Here is a 6,038-nt window from a genome sequence, read left to right as displayed (position 1 = left end):
TTCCTGTTTCAGAATCATGTTCAAGGGTCTCTAAACTGCTACTTGCTGCGTGTAAAGTTGTTTCCATCGCTAAAAAAAGCTTTACAGTAATTTCCTTTAAGAATCTCTTATAAAGGAAGTTTCTGTCAGAATCATGTTCAAGGAGGTATAAACAGGTTGTTGCAGCGTGTATAGTTGTTTCCATGGCTAAAAAAGCTTTCCAGTAATTTCCTTCAAGAAACTCCTATACAGATGTTCCTGTTTCAGAATCATGTTCAAGGGTCTCTAAACTGCTTCTTGTTGCGTGTAAAGCTTGTTTCCATCACTAAAATAGCACTACAGTCATTTCCTTCAAGAATCTCTAATAAGGAAGGTTCTATGTCAGAATCATGTTCAAGGAGCTATAAACAGGTTGTTGCAGCGTGTAAAGTTGTTTCCATCGCTAAAAAAAGCTTTACAGTAATTTCCTTCAAGAATCTCTTTTAAAGGAGGTTTCCATGTCAGAATCATTTGTAAGGTGCTCCAAACAGCTTTTTGTGGCGTGTAAATGTTGTTTCTATCACTAAAATCGCACTACAGTCATTTCCTTCCAGAATCTCTCATAAAGGAGGTTTATATGTCAGAATCATGTTCAAGAAGCTCTAAACAGGTTGTTGCAGCGTGTAAAGTTGTTTTCATCGCTAAAAAAAGCTTTACAGTAATTTCCTTCAAGAATCTCTTATAAAGGAGGTTTCCATGTCAGAATCATGTGTAAGGTGTTCCAAACAGCTTTTTGTGGCGTGTAAAGCATGTTTCCATCACTAAAAAAGCTTTCCAGTAATTTCCTTAAAGAAACTCCTATAAAGATGTTCCTGTTTCAGAATCATGTTCAAGGGTCTCTGAACAGCTTCTTGCGGCGTGTAAAGCTTGTTTCCATCACTAATATAGCATTACAGTCCTTTGCTTCAAGAAACTCTTATAAGGAGGTTTCTATGTCAGAATCATGTGTAAGGTGCTCCAAACAGCTTTTTGTGGCGTGTAAAGCATGTTTTCATCACTAAAAAAGCTTTCCAGTATTTTACTTAAAGAAACTCCTATAAAGATGTTCCTGTTTCAGAATCATGTTCAAGGGTCTCTAAAACAGCTTCTTTGGGCGTGTAAAGCTTGTTTCCATCACTAATATAGCATTACAGTCCTTTGCTTCAAGAATCTCTTATAAGGAGGTTTCTATGTCAGAATCATGTGAAAGGTGCTCCAAACAGCTTTTCGTGGCGTGTAAAGGTTGTTTCCATCACTAAAATAGCAATACAGTCATTTCCTTGAAGAATCTCTTATAACGGAGGTTTCTATGTCAAAATCATGTGTAAGGTGCTCCAAACAGCTTTTTGTGGCGGGTAAAGGTTGTTTCCATCACTAAAATAGCACTACAGTCATTTCCTTCAAGAATCTCTCATAAAGGAGGTTTATATGTCAGAATCATGTTAAACAAGCTATAAACAGGTTGTTGCAGCGTGTAAAGTTGTTTTCATCACTAAAATAGCAGTACACTCATTTCCTTCAAGAATCTCTCATAAAGGAAGTTTCCATGTCAGAATCATGTGTATGGTGCACCAAACTGCTTTTTGTGGCGTGTAAAGCTTGTTTCCATCACTAACATAGCATTACAGTAGTTTCCTTCAAGAATCTCTCATAAAGGAGGTTTATATGTCAGAATCATGTTCAAGGTGCTCCAAACAGCTTTTTGCAGCGTGTAAAGTTGTTTCCATCACTAATATAGTATTACAGTAGTTTCCTTCAAGAATCTTTCATAAAGGAGGTTTATATGTCAGAATCATGTTCAAGAAGCTCTAAACAGGTTGTTGCAGCGTGTAAAGTTGTTTCCATCGCTAAGAAAAGCTTTACAGTAATTTCCTTCAAGAAACTCCTAAAGATGTTCCTGTTTCAGAATCATGTTCAAGGGTCTCTAAACAGCTTCTTGCGGCGTGTAAAGCTTGTTTCCATCACTAAAATAGCATTACAGTCATTTCCTTCAAGAATCTCTCATAAAGGAAGGTTCTATGTCAGAATCATGTTCAAGGAGCTCCAAACAGCTTTTTGCAGCGTGTAAAGTTTTTTCCATCGCTAAAAAAGTTTTACAGTAATTTCCTTCAAGAAACTCCTATAAAGATGTTCCTGTTTCAGAATCATGTTCAAGGGTCTCTAAACTGCTACTTGCTGCGTGTAAAGTTGTTTCCATCGCTAAAAAAAGCTTTACAATAATTTCCTTTAAGAATCTCTTATAAAGGAAGTTTCTGTCAGAATCATGTTCAAGGAGGTATAAACAGGTTGTTGCAGCGTGTATAGTTGTTTCCATGGCTAAAAAAGCTTTCCAGTAATTTCCTTCAAGAAACTCCTATACAGATGTTCCTGTTTCAGAATCATGTTCAAGGGTCTCTAAACTGCTTCTTGCGGCGTGTAAAGCTTGTTTCCATCACTAAAATAGCATTACATTCATTTCCTTCATGAATCTCTCATAAAGGAAGTTTCTATGTCAGAATCATGTTCAAGGAGCTCTAAACAGGTTGTTGCAGCTTGTAAAGTTGTTTCCATCGCTAAAAAAAGATTAACAGTAATTTCCTTCAAGAAACCCCTATAAAGATGTTTCTGTTTCAGAATCATTTTCAATGGTCTCTAAACAGCTTCTTGCGGTGTGTAAAGCTTGTTTCCATCACTAAAATATTATTACAGTCGTTTCCTTCAAGAATCTCTTTTCAAGGAGGTTTCTATGTCAGATTCATATGTAAGGTGCTCCCAACAGCTTTTTGTTGCGTGTAAAGCTTGTTTCCATCACTAAAATAGCACTACAGTCATTTCCTTCAAGAATCTCTAATAAGGAAGGTTCTATATCAGAATCATGTTCACGGAGCTATAAACAGGTTGTTGCAGCGTGTAAAGTTGTTTCCATCGCTAAAAAAAGCTTTACAGTAATTTCCTTCAAGAATCTCTTTTAAAGGAGGTTTCCATGTCAGAATCATTTGTAAGGTGCTCCAAACAGCTTCTTGTGGCGTGTAAATCTTGTTTTCATCACTAATATAGCATTACAGTAGTTTCCTTCAAGAATCTCTCATAAAGGAGGTTTATATGTCAGAATCATGTTCAAGAAGCTCTAAACAGGTTGTTGCAGCGTGTAAAGTTGTTTCCATCGCTTAAAAAAGCTTTACAGTAATTTCCTTCAAGAATCTCTTTTAAAGGAGGTTTCCATGTCAGAATCATTTGTAAGGTGCTCCAAACAGCTTTTTGTGGCGTGTAAATGTTGTTTCTATCACTAAAATCGCACTACAGTCATTTCCTTCCAGAATCTCTCATAAAGGAGGTTTATATGTCAGAATCATGTTCAAGAAGCTCTAAACAGGTTGTTGCAGCGTGTAAAGTTGTTTTCATCGCTAAAAAAGCTTTACAGTAATTTCCTTCAAGAATCTCTTATAAAGGAGGTTTCCATGTCAGAATCATGTTCAAGGTGCTCTAAACAGCTTTTTGTGGCGTGTAAAGCATGTTTCCATCACTAAAAAGCTTTCCAGTAATTTCCTTAAAGAAACTCCTATAAAGATGTTCCTGTTTCAGAATCATGTTCAAGGGTCTCTGAACAGCTTCTTTGGGCGTGTAAAGCTTGTTTCCATCACTAATATAGCATTACAGTCCTTTGCTTCAAGAAACTCTTATAAGGAGGTTTCTATGTCAGAATCATGTGTAAGGTGCTCCAAACAGCTTTTTGTGGCGTGTAAAGCATGTTTTCATCACTAAAAAAGCTTTCCAGTAATTTACTTAAAGAAACTCCTATAAAGATGTTACTGTTTCAGAATCATGTTCAAGGGTCTCTAAAACAGCTTCTTTGGGCGTGTAAAGCTTGTTTCCATCACTAATATAGCATTACAGTCCTTTGCTTCAAGAATCTCTTATAAGGAGGTTTCTATGTCAGAATCATGTGAAAGGTGCTCCAAACAGCTTTTCGTGGCGTGTAAAGGTTGTTTCCATCACTAAAATAGCAATACAGTCATTTCCTTCAAGAATCTCTTATAAAGGAGGTTTATATGTCAGAATCATGTTAAAGAAGCTCTAAACAGGTTGTTGCAGCGTGTAAAGTTGTTTCCATAGCTAAAAAAAGCTTTACAGTAATTTCCTTCAAGAATCTCTTATAAAGGAGGTTTCTATGTCAGAATCATATGTAAGGTGCTCCAAACAGCTTTTTGTGGCGTGTAAAGCTTGTTTCCATCACTAAAAAAGCTTTACAGTAATTTCCTTCAAGAAACTCCTATAAAGATGTTCCTGTTTTAGAATCATGTTCAAGAGTCTCTGAACAGCTTCTTGCGGCGTGTAAAGCTTGTTTTCATCACTAAAATAGCATTACACTCATTTCCTTCAAGAATCTCTTATAAAGGAGGTTTCTATGTCAGAATCATGTGTAAGGTGCTCCAAACTGCTTTTTGTGGCGTGTAAATGTTGTTTCTATCACTAAAATCGCACTACAGTCATTTCCTTTAAGAATCTCTCATAAAGGAGGTTTATATGTCAGAATCATGTTCAAGAAGCTCTAAACAGGTTGTTGCAGCGTGTAAAGTTGTTTCCATCGCTAAAAAAAGCTTTACAGTAATTTCCTTCAAGAATCTCTTATAAAGGAGGTTTCCATGTCAGAATCATGTGTAAGGTGCTCCAAACAGCTTTTTGTGGCGTGTAAAGCATGTTTCCATCACTAAAAAAGCTTTCCAGTAATTTCCTTAAAGAAACTCCTATAAAGATGTTCCTGTTTCAGAATCATGTTCAAGGGTCTCTGAACAGCTTCTTGCGGCGTGTAAAGCTTGTTTCCATCACTAATATAGCATTACAGTCCTTTGCTTCAAGAAACTCTTATAAGGAGGTTTCTATGTCAGAATCATGTGTAAGGTGCTCCAAACAGCTTTTTTGTGGCGTGTAAAGCATGTTTCCATCACTAAAAAAACTTTCCAGTAATTTCCTTCAAAAAACTCCTATAAAGATGTTCCTGTTTCAGAATCATGTTCAAGGGTCTCTAAACAGCTTCTTTGGGCGTGTAAAGCTTGTTTCCATCACTAATATAGCATTACAGTCCTTTGCTTCAAGAATCTCTTATAAGGAGGTTTCTATGTCAGAATCATGTGTAAGGTGCTCCAAACAGCTTTTTGTGGCGTGTAAAGGTTGTTTCCATCACTAAAATAGCAATACAGTCATTTCCTTGAAGAATCTCTTATAAAGGAGGTTTCCATGTCAAAATCATGTGTAAGGTGCTCCAAACAGCTTTTTGTGGCGGGTAAAGGTTGTTTCCATCACTAAAATAGCACTACAGTCATTTCCTTCAAGAATCTCTCATAAAAGAGGTTTATATGTCAGAATCATGTTAAAGAAGCTCTAAACAGGTTGTTGCAGCGTGTAAAGTTGTTTCCATAGCTAAAAAAAGCTTTACAGTAATTTCCTTCAAGAATCTCTTATAAAGGAGGTTTCTATGTCAGAATCATATGTAAGGTGCTCCAAACAGCTTTTTGTGGTGTGTAAAGCTTGTTTCCATCACTAAAAAAGCTTTACAGTAATTTCCTTCAAGAAACTCCTATAAAGATGTTCCTGTTTTAGAATCATGTTCAAGGGTCTCTGAACAGCTTCTTGCGGCGTGTAAAGCTTGTTTTCATCACCAAAATAGCATTACACTCATTTCCTTCAAGAATCTCTTATAAAGGAGGTTTCTATGTCAGAATCATGTGTAAGGTGCTCCAAACTGCTTTTTGTGGCGTGTAAAGCATGTTTCCATCACTAAAAAAGCTTTCCAGTAATTTCCTTCAAGAAACTCCTATAAAGATGTTCCTGTTTCAGAATCATGTTCTTGAGTCTCTAAACTGCTTCTTGCGGCGTATAAAGCTGGTTTCCATCACTAAAATAGCAGTACAGTCATTTCCTTCAAGAATCTCTCATAAAGGAAGTTTATATATCAGAATCATGTTCAAGGAGCTCTATACAGGTTGTTGCAGCGTGTAAAGTTGTTTCCATCGCTAAAAAAAAGCTTTACATTAATTTCCTTCAAGAAACTCCTATAAGATGTT

Source organism: Perca flavescens, chromosome 2 (assembly GCF_004354835.1).
Source record: "Perca flavescens isolate YP-PL-M2 chromosome 2, PFLA_1.0, whole genome shotgun sequence".
In the NCBI taxonomy this organism is placed as follows: Eukaryota; Metazoa; Chordata; class Actinopteri; order Perciformes; family Percidae; genus Perca; species Perca flavescens.
The sequence above is the reverse complement of the archived record's forward strand: the minus strand, read 5'-3'. Positions refer to the sequence as shown.